This window comes from Gopherus evgoodei, chromosome 2 (genome assembly GCF_007399415.2).
Source record: "Gopherus evgoodei ecotype Sinaloan lineage chromosome 2, rGopEvg1_v1.p, whole genome shotgun sequence".
NCBI classification, from domain to species: Eukaryota; Metazoa; Chordata; order Testudines; family Testudinidae; genus Gopherus; species Gopherus evgoodei.
Window position 1 is genome coordinate 142,413,844 of NC_044323.1, and position 14,724 is coordinate 142,428,567.

Genomic DNA, 14,724 nt, shown 5'->3' on the forward strand with positions numbered 1-14,724 from the left:
TAATATTTGAGAATTCTATAGTGCCTTTCCTACTAGGATTTCAAAGTACTTTACAAACGTTGATGATTGGTTAAGCATCATAACATCTCCATGAGGTTAGCCAGGATACATATTGGTATGCATTTTTTTAAAAAAATACTGCACTCTTCATTTAAGTTTTGTATATAATTTTTTAGGAAAGATAAGCATGTTTTAATATATGCCTTTTGAAAAAGGAATAAGAAAAGACACTGAATACCAAAATCAGTTGGGTTCAAAGGGACACAGAGATGAACTGTAGATGCCTAACTGTCTGTGTCTGTCCACTGGTAAGCTTGCAGCACTCTTCATTCATTATTATTTTAGTATCTTCCATATTACAGGTTACTTTTTGCAGTAACCAGAAGCTTACTGAAAACCATTATTAACTTTTCATACGAAAAGAAAAGGCTCACAGCAAACAGAAGACAATGGCAGTATAGGGCATGCACATAACTCCTACTAATGATGCAGGTGTGAACATTTAAATAGTTGTACTACATACCTTCGTTCTTGAGTAGTTATAACTATGACGGACAGACAATATCTAGATTTGTCTTTTGCACTGTAGAAATTATAATGACAGATAAAAACCCCTCCTTCTTGAAAACCCTCATTCTTATTAGAGCTATACTGTGTGTGCTCTGCAATAATTTTGCCCCCTACTTTGCATTTTTTCCTATTTTGATGATCAAAATCATTCCCCTCTGGAGACCAGATAAAACATTGCTTTAGTTTGCACAGTAGCAAAGGAGAAAAGAAAAGAAAAGAAAAGAAAAGAAAAGAAAAGAAAAGAAGGGGAAAAACAGACTAATGAAAAATAAAGCTCAAATTGTAAAAAAAATAATAAAAAACTTTGCCCAGAGTCTTTGGTTGTCATCCAGGCTGGAGTGTGATTTCACCCTCCTTTAACTTTAGTGATAATTTTATTCTAGTAATTTGTCTTTGTAAGCCAAAAAAGCTCCTTTTATCTTGTTTACATACAGTCACAAATTCTAAAACACATATCATCATCACATGTATTAGTGAGTCTTGATATAAACAAAATATTCAAGTACTGAAATACGGAAGGTGAAAAAAAGACTTTTCTATACTTTCAATAACTCACCTTTTTTCTACATACCTGTGACTATTCCTTAAGTTATACAAACAAATGTCTTTACTTCTTCACTAAATATTTCTTAACGTGTTTTTATATTTCTAATAAAGATGGACCAAAACTGCTAACTTCTAGATCTTGATTTTAAAAGACAATGAACAAACAAAAACCCAGCAGCATCACCACCACCAACAAAAAACAATTTGGGTGTGTGCAGATCCCAGGTTTTACTGAACTATGGGCCAGCTGATAAACTGAGATCTGGGGCCAGATTCTGATTTTCCACTCGCAAGGTTGAAGGGTGCTTAGATCCAGGAGTTATAAAAGCTGATCCATAATCCAGAGAAAATCAAGAGGAATCTTCCTATTAACATCTAAATGTGTTGGATCTTACCCTTAATGTCTGATCCAGGCCCCAGTATAATCAATGGAAGTCTTTACACTGATTTCAATGGCAGCTGGATCAGCCCCCAGTGCAGGCCTGTCTTTAGTATCTACCATGCATTTAGGACCATCTATAAATATGTTACTAAAATTCCACTTACTGATTGTCCAAACTGTATCTCTTTCAACCCCCTTCCCAGATTAAAAGAAAAAAAAATCTGCCGGATCCCATGTTACTGTCTACTATTAATTGGTAATCTCTTGACTGATTACTTAGAACACAGATAGAGGAAATTAAATATCATTCCTCTTGTGAAATGCCAGTACAAGGACAAAAAAGTAAAATAAAATAAAAACAACCAGGCACTTCCTCTGGCACAGATACTTAGTAATAAGAGTTGATTTTTTCCAAACTAAGCTTTCTGCCTGCCCGCGCATTTCCCAGTCCTTTTGGCACTGTATCAAAGAGTGGATAGAAGTCTTTTCTAAAGAAAAGAAAATGATAGTGATGCTGAACTGTTTTTCAGATACTGCAATTTAAGTGTAAGATCAGAGAGCAAAAGAACAGCCACACAAGCAAGACGGGAAGTAAAAATGATATAGAGTAGATGTTCATGGTTAGGAATGTGCTTTATGCTCAGGAAATGATTGGTTATAACGTTTATGTTTGGGTCAATCATTATTTGACTGTTTAATGGCCATAACACCTTTCCTTTGGTGTTCAACTATGGGCTACTGCCTACCTCTTCATTCTACAGTTCCTTTCTTTCACATTTAATTTTGCGATTGCCTCCTGCACCACACACACACACGCACACACAACTTATTTTCTCTCCTGTGGATCTCCTCCAATTCCCTTCCCCACCCATCTTTGCTGCATCATTCTGGATTTATGGATCCAATGAGTGACAAGTGTGCACAAGCATTGTAATGCATACTCTCCCCTGACAACTTAGGTACTTATACCATCCCGATTGTTGTTGTATCTAAGCACTTTTCTGCCTCCAGTGTATCAACAACACCCCCGTGAGGCAGAAAAATACTATCATCCAAGTTTTACAGATAGGGAGCTAACATGCAGGGAAACTGAGTCCCAGATCCACAAAAGTACTTAGGTCCCTAAACCCCAGATTTAGGCACATAAGTACCAGATCTGGCTTCAGTGTGATCCACAAAACTGCTGCTCTAGTCAGTAGGTGCCTACACTCACGTTGGCACTTAAGTTTCCAGGTTATAAGTTTTCTAGGAGCCTAAGTTTCTGTCTCTGAACATGTGCACTGCTGTCTCCCTTTAGGGGTCTGGCTGCCTAACTCCTGCCTAAGCCCCAGAGCAATCTACCTACTGGAGGCAGATATATGTTCAGCTGCCTAAATTGTGTGTAGGGACGGTTCCAGCAGGCATGCTCAGAGGCCGCCTACCAGCTTGGGTCCCATTCAAAATCTGGAGAGAGGAAAAGGTGGTGGTGGTGCCCGCCTCATAACTTTTAGCCCAGTGAAAAGAATGTTCATGCAGAATGTGGGAAAGCCAGGTTTAATTCTCTCCTCTGCCTAAGGAGAACAAAGGATTTGAACAGGGCTCCCCCATAACTCTCAGGAGATGTCTCTAACCACTGAGCTATTCTTATGTGGAGATAACATCAAACTCTCCTGCTGAAGCTGTTTCTCTGTAGATAAATAATGAAACAGTGATTGGAGCAGGGGGACTGGATCTAGGGTCTCCCAACTTCCAGGTGAATGTCCTAACCATTGGACTACTGAGGCAATTCCTACTTTCTTTTTGCCCAATGGCTGTTCCACTGTGGATAAGTTGGACTTAAATTGTCCTTGGGTATGCACGTGCATGAGAGAGAGAGAGAGAGAGAGAGAGAGAGAGAGAGAGATTGAAAGATTCTGTGGTCAGGGCACCCACCTACAAAGTGGGAGACCCAGGATCCAGTGCCCTTGCTCCAACCACTTGTTCATTATTTATCGACAGTGGAGCAGCTTCCACAGGAGAGACTGAGGGACCCTCATATGAGAATATCTTATAGCTCAGTGATTAGAGAACCCTCTTCAGAGGTGTGAGACCGCTGTTCAAATCCATTCTTCCCCTCATCTAAAGAGGAGAATTGAACCTGAGTCTCCCACATTTGTACTGAAAGGTGAATTGTCAGGCTAGAGGGAGGTTACTAGTGGAGTTCCTCAGGCAGGGCCGGTGCAACTATTTAGGCAAACTAGGTGGCCGCTTAGGGCGCCTAGTGGTTGGGGGCGCCTAAAAGCCCCCTCAGGCGAGGAGGTGGAGGTGAACTGGGTGGGGGGGGGCGGAGAGGGTTGCCCACAATAACGAGGGAGAGGCGCACAGGGGAACCGCTCCCTGACCCAGCTCACCTCCGCTCTGCCTCCTTCGCTGAGCACACAGCCCAGCTCTAAGTCTCCTCTAATCAGCGTCGCAAGCCTGGTCGAGGAGGAGAAGTAGAGCAGCATCAACGTGCTCAGTGGAGGAGGTGGAGCCGGGATGAGCTGGGGCAGGCTACTCAGGCAGGCTTAGTTTCCGCAGGAGGTCTCCCCAGGCAAGATTAGCTGCCAGGGGAAGGGGGAAATCTCCCCAGGCAGTGTTAGCTGCCGCGGGGGGGAAGGGAGGAAGTCTCCCCAGGCAGGGTTAGCTGCCGCGGGGGGGGGGGGAAGGAGGGAGGGAGGGAGGCAGGGTTAGCTGCCGGGAGATGGAAGGGGGGGAGTCTCCCCAGGCAGGGTTAGCTGCCGGGTGGAGGAAGTCTCCCCAGGCAGGGTTAGTTGCCATGGGGGGATGTGGGGGAGAGGGGTTAGCTGGGGGAGCTGCAAGGTGGAAGTTTCGCCTAGTGTGCGAAACTTCCCTGCACCGGCCCTGTCCTCAGGGATTGGTTTGGGGACCAATCTTAATTAATCTTTTTATTACTGACCTTGGCACAAAAAGCGGAAATGTGCTAATAAAGTTTGCGGATGACACAAAGCTAGGAGGTATTGCCAACACAGAGAAGTATCGGGATATCATACAGGAAGATCTGGATGACCGTGTAAACTGGAGTAATAGTAATAGGATGAAATTTAATAGTGAAAAGTGCAAGGTCATTCATTTAGGGATTAATAACAAGAATTATTGTCATAAGCTGGGGAGGCATCAGTTGGAAGTAACAGAGGAGGAGAAGGACCTTGGAGTATTGGTTGATCACAGGATGACTATGAGCCGTCAATTTGATATGGCTGTAAGAAAAGCTAATGTGGTCTTGGGATGCATCAGGTGAGGTATTTCCAGTAGAGATAAGGCGGTGTTAGTATCGTTATACAAGGCACTGGTGAAACCTCATCTGGAATACTGTGTGCAGTTATGGTCTCTCATGTTTAAGAAGGATGAATTCAAACTGGAACAGGTACAGAGAAGGGCTACTAGGATGATCTGAGGAATGGAAAACCTGTCATATGAAAGGAGACTCAAAGAGCTTGGCTTCTTTAGCCTAACCAAAAGAAGGCTGAGGGGAGATATGATTGCTCTCTATAAATATAAATATATCAGAGGAATAAATACCAGGGAGGGACAGGAATTATTTAAGCTCAGTACCAATGTGGACACAAGAACAAATGGATATAAACTGACCATCACTAAGTTTAGACTTGAAATTAGACAAAGGTTTCTAACCATCAGAGGAGTGAAGTTCTGGAACAGCCTTCCAAGGGGAGTAGTGTGGGTAAAAGACATATCTGGCTTTAAGACTAAGCTTGATAAGTTTATGGAGGGGATGGTATAATGGGATAGCCTAATTTTGGCAGTTAATTTGTGTTTGACTACTAGTGGTAAATATGCCCAATAGCTTTGTGATGAGATGTTAGATAGGGTAGGATCTGAGTTACTACAGAGAATTCTTTGCTGGGTGTCTGGCTGGTGAGTCTTGCCCACATGCTCAGGGTTTAGCTGATCGCCATATTTGGAGTTGGGAAGGAATTTTCCTCCAGCGCAGATTGGCAGAAGCCCTGGGGGCGGAGGGGGAAGGTTCTCTGCACCTTGAAATCTTTAAACCATGATTTGAGGACTTCAATAGCTCAGACACAGGTTTGATACAGGAGTGGGTGGGTGAGATTCTGTGGGCTGCATTGTGCAGGAGGTCAGACTAGATGATCATAATGGTCCCTTCTGACCTTAAAGTCTATGAGTCTATGGCTGGTGGCTGATTTAACAACTGGGCTAAAAGTTAGAAGGTGGCTGAACTCCCACCTCATTTTATGTGGCGTAAGAAAGGTGCCTAACTCATTCTTGTGAGAAACACCTTAGGCACCTAAACTGAACACACCTTTCTGTCAGCATCTCTCCTATTAGCTAGCTTAGGCAGCTCCCTGCCTAGAATACTGTCTTTTGTGAATTACACTGTTAGGTATTTATCTCTTCTCATTCATTGTACATGGAACCTAGGCACCTAAATCAGGCTTTGTGGTTAGCAGCATTGTTCCTGTGATTGTCTATATGCCATGAAACTCAGCATTGTAATACACAATATCCTTTGGATTCTGCCCAAGTGACTTGCCCAAGATCACACACAAATTCTGCAGCAATGCAGGGAACTGAACCCAGAATGTCTGGGTACAAGGCTAGGGTCCTAACGCTGGACTATCCTTCCCCTTCCCGGACATATGAGCAGAAGTTAAGTCCTGAAGTTACTTGCAGATCCAAGTCTCCAGCACTGTAATATAATCTGCTATGCAATAATTCTAGATTCACAGAATCATTTAGTATTTCTCTAGATTGTAAAATTAACCTACTTGGATATAGATTTTAAAGAAATCTGTCTGAAAAATGGCTCCTGTTAACATGATTTGCTTTGAGCGTGAATGGAGCATAACATTTTAAAAGTGGTGATTGAGGACAGTTTTCAAAACCATTAAAACAAATTGCTGTTCCTTCTGTCTTAATTGCAAACTTCACTATAAGAAACTACTTTTAAGACATAGTTATTTAGAAAAGATTTCTGAACACAGCTGATTGTGAAGTCTCAGCAACTATTATACAATATATGAAGTAACCAGAAGCTCTACTTCATTACACATTTTTAGGTCAAAAAATTCTAATTTGGGTTTCAAAAGTCAGGTATCCAAATAAAATGTGCCTAATATTCACATAGGCATAGCAGATGCCACTTTTGAATAGCTGGTGCTAAAGGTCAGATATTTTAAGGTATTTAAACACCTAAAGATGAAGACAGGCATCTTTAAATCCTAGTGGGATTTTCACAACTGCCCAAAGGCCAAATTTTTAATGATTTGTAGGTATTACTGTGCTCAGCATTGCAATGCCTAACAGACTTAGGAGTCTACATCTCATTTCCAGAAGGGGCTTAGGTACTTAGAAGCCTGAATCTCATTGAGAGTCAATGGGGTTTAGACTCCTAAATGCCTAAATCCCTTTGGAAAATGAGATTGAGGCTTCTAAATCAATTAGGCATTGTGACACTGAGAACCTTTAAAAATCTGAGCCTAAATGCCTGCCTCTCATTGAAATCAATGGTTTTTAGAAACTTTTGAAAATCCTACTTAGGCATCTTTCTGCATCCTTAGGCACCTAAATGCCTTTAAAAATCTGCCCCGGGGTATATCTATGAAGCATTTCAGAATAAGCAGGACCTAGCACCCAGCCTGGATTGACAGATATGGGTTAGTGGGGCTTGTGCTAGCACTCTAAAAATAGCTGTCTAGACAGCTTTGAAATTGCGGGTCAGGCTGGAGCTCTGGCTCTGAAGCCCAGGAAGGATGGCAGGCATCAGAACCTGAATCTCAGCTTCAAAGTGCTGTCTATACCGCTATTGTTAGAGCAGTAGCAAGAGCCCAACTAACCCAGGTCTGTCAACCTAGGCTGGAAGGTTCACTCCACCTCACCTAGACATAAGTGAGGATGCCATGCTGCGGGTGTCAGAATGGGCTGCACAACCCTGTCTGACACCCTGAAGTACATACTCACTTGCAGAGCCTACATTGCAATGTCCTCACTTCTATTTTTAACAAGCTAGCTAGACTACAGCTAGGGAGAATACATCTACAGGAGCTACAAATCACACCAGTGGCTACAGCATATAGAAGTACCCTGTGATGCCTTATTTACACTAGAGATTTAGAGTGTCAGTTAGAACATATTAGCTAAAGCATTCTGTCCTAGTCAAACACACAGAGCTCCATGCATGCAGTGGCCTGGAAGAAAGGATTCTTTTCCCACAATCTTGCAGCTACTCCCCTTGTGCACACCCAGTTTCTTGGGCTATGTTTTGGGGCCAGCATATGGGCCATAAGTAGTTCAACACATCTCTATTATTTTAAGCTGCCCATTTGAGGATTCCGAAACACATCCCTGCATTCACATAACATTCAGTTCACAGTGATAATGGCTAGAATATTAGCTTATTTATTGATTTGATTTAAATAAAAGCTTAACTGATGTAGAAACATCAGCTCATCAGGGCAGCGACTGTCTTTCATTCCATGTCTCTATAGTGCCTACCACCATGAAGTCTCCAGCTTGGTTGAGGTACTTAGGTGCTACTGTAATAAATAATAATAATAATCACTATCATCACAACAAGTAAGTGTATCTGTCATTCTCCATACAGACTTTGGATATGTGGAGCACTGCTCAGATTTTATCAGTTTCTGATATCAAAAATCTTTCCCCTCCCCCCTGACTTGCTTTTAGAGGAAAGAAAGGTTTTCCTACAGCAACAGCAGCTGGAAAAGCTCTGTAAGTCAAGTAAGATCATCCATTATTTGAACAGCAAGGTGTTTTGTCTCACTGGATTATGTTCAGTGATTACTGTTGGTTTAGATCTAAAAAACTGTGAATAGAGGCTTTTGTAAGCATTACATGTGAGCAAAAAGCTGTCTGACAGAGTTAGGTTTTTGTTAGGGATGGCGGATATGGAGTGCAAGTAGCAGGAAAAACTGGATGAGTTTAGAATTATTGAACCAAAGAAGTAGCAAGAGGGGCTGCTAATTTGACCAGCTGTGTCTGTATCATCTCTCACAGGAGTATGAACTGCAATGGTGAGCATTTGAACCTGCTCTTCCAACATGTTTATTTTTTTCTTCTGAATTATTTGGAGTCTGTTGAAAATATTAGTTAACTTATTGCTAAAAAGATGGAGCAGAATATAGCAGGTTCTGAGGCAAGCGATGAAAATAATCAGAGGTCTGGAAAGATTTTCATATTAGGAGAGTTTTAAAAGAGTATTACTGTTTAGTTTTGAGATGAGACAAAGAGTATAAAATAATCAGTATTACAGAGAAGGCAAACTTGCTGTTTCTACTTAACTTTTCTCATAGTACAAGAACAAAGGCACATTCAATTAAATTGATAGATAGCAAATTTAAAAATGATAATAGGAAATAATTTTTAGATAACACATAATTAACCTGTAGAACTCTCTCCCACTAGTGATCACAAGGCCAAGACTTATGGGAAATCAAAAAAAAAAGTATGAGACATCTATAACACTCAGTAGGGTCAAAAAGGGATATAAATTCTTAAGACATATATTAGTAATGGTTGTTTGGATGAAACTCCCTTATTGGCAGATTATTGCATAACTATCTGCTTCAGGGTTTTTGTACATTCCTCTGATGTACTGGCCTCTGCCAGAGAGAGCATACTGCACTACCAATCTGATGTTCCCATGTCATATGAATCCTGGGTATCATATTATGAGATATTTTCAAGTTATTTTGGATACTCTTTTATACCAGATTAAGTGATGAACGCCTCTTTTTTTTTTTTGTTCTAACATAAATAAATCTGCACTGGCTGATGAACTACATGATTCACCGGATCTTTTCCAGTTGTAGAACCCATGATAATATTGTTACCACATCAATATATATGCTTTGTATTTAGACTTATAACTGGATTGCCACCTAATTTGCATCCCAGAAATGATATACCCACTTCACTGGGTCAGTTGCCAGAGAAAAGAGCAACTCCAATGAACACCGTAAACTCAGAAGAATAGTGTAATGGTTTTGTGAATTTAGTTGTGAATGGTCAATTCAATGGTATGCGGAAGGTTGCTTGAAAGCTTATTTCCAGTCAATAACAGGTGTGAATTGGTGTTTGTGTGTCAGACATTTCCCACTCCATGTCCCTTTTTTTACTACATGCTGTTACCCTTCTCCCTTATGGTTGCTATTTGAGTTATCTTGGTTGTTGTTTATTCTTAAAGCAGATTATAAAATAAAAGTAAATATCTCTCAGCAATGGGGACTGGGTGACCCTGAGGACTGGTAATGAGATCTACAGCCATTCCTTTTCTGATTGCCAATTTGAATCGAACACAGACCATTAGTTACTGAAAGTTACTACTGATGGCTTTTCAATGGCTTCTGCGAAGAGAGTTTTGTTTGTCCCAATTAACTATACCTCAATACAGCTATCATCTTGTTCCTCTCTGACTTCAACACTTGTTTCTCCTCTTTCTCTGCTCCCAGCACCCTATCCTTATCCTTAGGGACTTCAACCTTCCTACTGATGAGCTGTCTCACTGCTGCTTCCTGCTCGCTCTTCTACATTTTCACTTTCAATGTGCAACTCTGAACCAGGACCCCCGCTGGGCTCACCAAATATTTCTTTTACACTCTCAACTTCAGCATTCCCTTTCTCTAATCTGTTTTCATACTGCTCATGCAGGGAGTTCTTTCCCCATTATGTGTCTGTATCCTCTTTCCTTTCTCCTTCTGTGACACTGGATGTGGAGAATATTAAAAGAAAAACCTTCCTGAGTGACAGCTGCTTTATATTTGGTTGATAGAATGTTATTAGCATTGAGGACTCTTGGATTAATAAGTAGCCTAGACAGATGGGGATGAATGCTGGGGGGCCAGCAAAGAACAGAAGGGTGATCCTTATGCCTTGTGATACTTTCTTGGCGGTGTCCAGGACTATGTCATCTTGTTACCCTCCTGCCTCCAGAGAAAAAGAGAGAGGGAGACTTGATGGTGCTCAACTGAATGTCAGCTCCCTGACAACATCAGTCTGTTATCCAGTCCAACAATCTCTACTCCTGAGGGAATTCTGTTCCAAAATATTAAAAATTCGGTAACAAAAAAAAATCTGCACACAATATTTTCAAATTCTGCAAAATTCTGCATATTTTATTTGTCAAAATAACACAATATAATCACATCAGTTTCAATTATTTTTGGTGATTTGTTACATAATACTTGTCAGCAGGTATATCTGTAACTATACAGACAACAAAAAAGATTCAGGCAATGTTTTTTTTGTTTGTTTGTTTTGTTTTTTGACAAATAGTCATGTTACTAGGCCTATTAATACAGAACTCTGAGTAATAATCCATTTAAACTACAGAACCATATTTCCCACACCCCTCAGAAGCAGTGCAAAAGCTTGGGGAAGTCAGGGCTAATGGAGGAGCTGAGGGAGAATGAAGTAATTGCTGGGAAGGAACCTGGGTGTGAACTTGGAAGGTTGTTGGATATGGGTGGGAAAAGTATAGAACAGGTTGGGTTTTTTTGGTGTGGGAGGGATTGTTAGGGAGCTTCCCCCATGCAGACCCTGGCTAACCCCTAGTCTCTCCCATTCAGTTAGGCACATTTGACTCTATCCCCATGTGTCCTGCACCCCCATGTGTTCTTGCACCTCCTGCCCACATGTCCCTCCGTACCCACTCAGACACCCACTCTCCCTCTCCCCATGTGGCTCTGAACACCCTGCCCTCATCACCATGTGTTTCTGTGCCCCCACTCAGCCACCTCACTGTCCCTATGTGGTCCTGCAATCCTCCTCCATCAAATCTCAGAGGTTTAATTTGTTAATTGGGGATTCTGAATTAATTAATATAGCCAATATAATCAATATACAATCAATAGATCAAGCAACACATGTGAACCAAGGAAAACAGGTGAATACACATCCTTTGTCTGGCAGAAACCTATTTGTCAACCCTGCCTTAATTTAGACTTTTAGGAACATATTTTCTCTCTCTTTGTGTACACACATACACAGAGAAAGCTTCTTATATGTTATGAGTATATACATTTCACGACAGTATTAATTATCAGTGTCACTTCAGCTTTTACTGCAGACCTCACATGACATTCTTTATGAATACGTACAATGAAAGTAGTGTGATAAGTGTAGTGAGTTTGTCAGGCCTGTTAAGAGTTGCTATTACAGAACAGTGAAGCCTTTGTCAGCTTGTACGAATCCGTCTCAGTGTCACATACCTACATACCTATTGTATATTAGAGAAGAGCCACCTCGAGTAGAAGTAAGACATACAGACAGACAGACAGAGGCAGCTCCAGAGAGGATAAGGAAAGAATATTGAAGTCAGCCTCTAGGTACCACTTTTACAAAACCTTCCTATATTAAATAATTAGCTAATTAACGTATTATAACATACACTTGTCTTAAGTTCCTTTCCATTCTTACTCATAGTTGGGAGAAAAAAAACCGCTTCTTATTCTGAAAATCTTAATAGTGATGGCTCAAATAATAAAATGCTATTTGGGTAAATAATTAGTTGCTTTATTTAATCCTAGAAGTTTGAGATGCTTTCTTAAGGACCTTGCATTGATGAGTTATTTAAACATTTCTGCTGGGTGCACTCTACCCAAGCATAAATTTCAGATCTCATTTTCTTGTATTGTATATCCATAACTTACAGTATTCCCAAAATATCTATTTACACATCTCTCCTGTACATTTTCTCACCCATCTTCCCACTTCCTTCCAAACTATGCCTTATGACTGAAACACCTTTCCTATTTGGGTATGCTAAATAACTACCAGTTAATTCCAATCCCTTTTTAAAATGTGCTTCAATACCAATCCCCTAAATACAGGTCAGCTCCTTCAGTGTGTTGCACCTTGTGCAGTCAGAACACGGCACAGGGTGTGCAAATTGGATCTAAACTGTTGCCATTTTGATTTGGTATTGTTTCAAACCAACTTTTTACTGATGTAAATGACTATATATGATGTAGAGCAAGAGAGAACCAAGCCTTAAGTCTTAATATTCAACTTAAAGAAAATGTGACATTCACACCATTCAGCAACTGTGCCTTCTCCTTGAAATCCAGAGTATTGTGTGTCTCAACTGCATTATCTGTTTCACTTAGATTATAAACTTCTTGGTGCAGTGATTGTATTTTCTTGCAATCAGTAGGTGGGATTGCAGCCCATGTAGACAGATCTGAGGTTGCTTTAACCTAGCAAGGCAGCGGAGGTGGTGGCACAGGCAAGCCCCACTCATCCAGAACCATACATACATACTCAAGGGGCTAGCCATGATGTTCTGACTTCACTGCTATTGTTACTCAAGATGGCACTGTATGTCTATACATGCTGCAATAACAGTTCCTGAATGCTGTATACATGTACCCTATGTTGTGTACAGTGCTAAGAACAGCAGCAGTGCTCAATAAATGATAAATAACAATGGTCTCAAGCCATTTCCTAGTGGGACGATGTGCACATAACAAAAAACATGGCCATCATTGGCAATCTGAGCTGACCAGAAGGTGGAATTTCCATTTTGCAGGAAATTCCGGATTGTTGATGTTTTGATTTCTATCAGAACAAAACATCAACATTGTGGAATTTCCAGCAAAATGGAACTATCCTTCTTGGTGCTCCCCAAATTGCTTGCCAGGCAGTGGGGCAGCTGGCTGGCTTACTGACTGGCCGTGTGCCTGGCTGCCCGGCCAGCCTACCCTTCCACCAGCCAACCAGTTCGGCAACAGGCAAACCAGCCAGTTCCCCCAGCTGGGTGAACTCTCTGGCTCTCTGGCTTCTCAGACAACTGGCTCGTGGGTGGATGGGGTGCCCAGTTCCCCTGCCAGCTTGTCAGGCAGCTGGCAAGCTTGCCAGCCAGATGAGCTACTAGCCAGCCTGTCTGATTTCCTGCCAGCCCAACTGCTCACTAGTTGGCAAGGCAGATGGCTGGCTGGCAGGAAACCAGACAGGTTGTCCAACCAGTCTTCCTTCCTGGTTTCCATCAAAAGTTTACACAGAACTGACATGTTCCTGCTGAATATTTTGATTTAGTTGAAACCATATTTTCCACTAGATTTTCCAGTTGTTCTGCTGGAAATTTTTTGATCAGCTCTGTTGGCAACCTTATTGGCCAAAGGCTGAAGGGGCACAGAGTTTAAACCTTCATCACATCTCTCTCTAGATCAGGACAAGGTGCTTGGGCAGGGCAGCATGAGGGAAATCTTTATTGCTTCTGCCCATGTTGTATTTGATCTGTGGCTCAACAGAGGACTCACAAGCACTAAAGTGCACAGACAGGCACACTTAGGCATGCCGTTTAAACAGATTGTACTGTATTCTGTCACTCCTTTTTATAATATTTTTAATGGATTTTAAAACTTTATTTTACATGTAATTTGTCTAAAAGATTACTTTTATGTCCAACACCTGGACTATATATTGTAAACCCTTACAACCCATAAACAAAGGAGAAATTGTCATTTTCGTCATGTTTGTGATCAGTGATTTTCCTCTTTAAACTCTTATTAATCCAACTACTTGTGATCACTTTCTTGTCACTTTGAGCCTTCCTGGGATTGTAGCTAGTTTGCCACATGGAGTTATTTCTACACCTAGAATTAAAGTCATTAATCATGTATGGTTTGCTGATTCCCATTTGCTTAGCAATCTTGAGAACATTTTGCCTTCTGCTTTGTCCTATTCTAAGGCTGCTCATGCCTCAATTGATTCATGCAATCCATCAGTGTCTGGTCTTTTAGACCAGCTTGCCCTAATGCTGCAGATGGCTCATGTCTGCTTACTCTTTGGTGTTCACTGCAGAATTATACACTCAAAAATGTGGGGGAGGGAGGGAGGCGAGGAGGCAGAGAGAATGAAGATGCGCCTGATGCCTATATATCTATATATAGATATATAGGCTGTATATCTATTATAATCAGTTTAAATCTCAGCTTGTTCTCATTATCCACAATGTCTTTATGAGGGTACCATGACCGGGACATGATTGCTTGTCATAAACTAAAAGCTGAGTTGTGACAATGAGGTCTTGCGCTTGCTTTCTTGTGTGAGAAGTATAAATAGAAGGCAGCTAATAGAAAAAAAAATAGCTCAGTAGCTGGAAAGCAACTTTAAAGAAAAATTATGTCCATAGCCACTCAGCCAGTAACTGGAAAAGCAGTTTTTATAAAACATATTTAATGTTTACAGGCACTTGGTGGCTGGGAGAA

General features: G+C 41.2%; 1 protein-coding gene across 2 annotated transcripts in view; it reads right to left on the reverse strand.

The window, feature by feature from the left end:
• Window positions 1–14,724, reverse strand: part of CDH12 (cadherin 12) — a 623,017-nt gene that overhangs the window by 147,661 nt on the left and 460,632 nt on the right. The window lies entirely within an intron of this gene.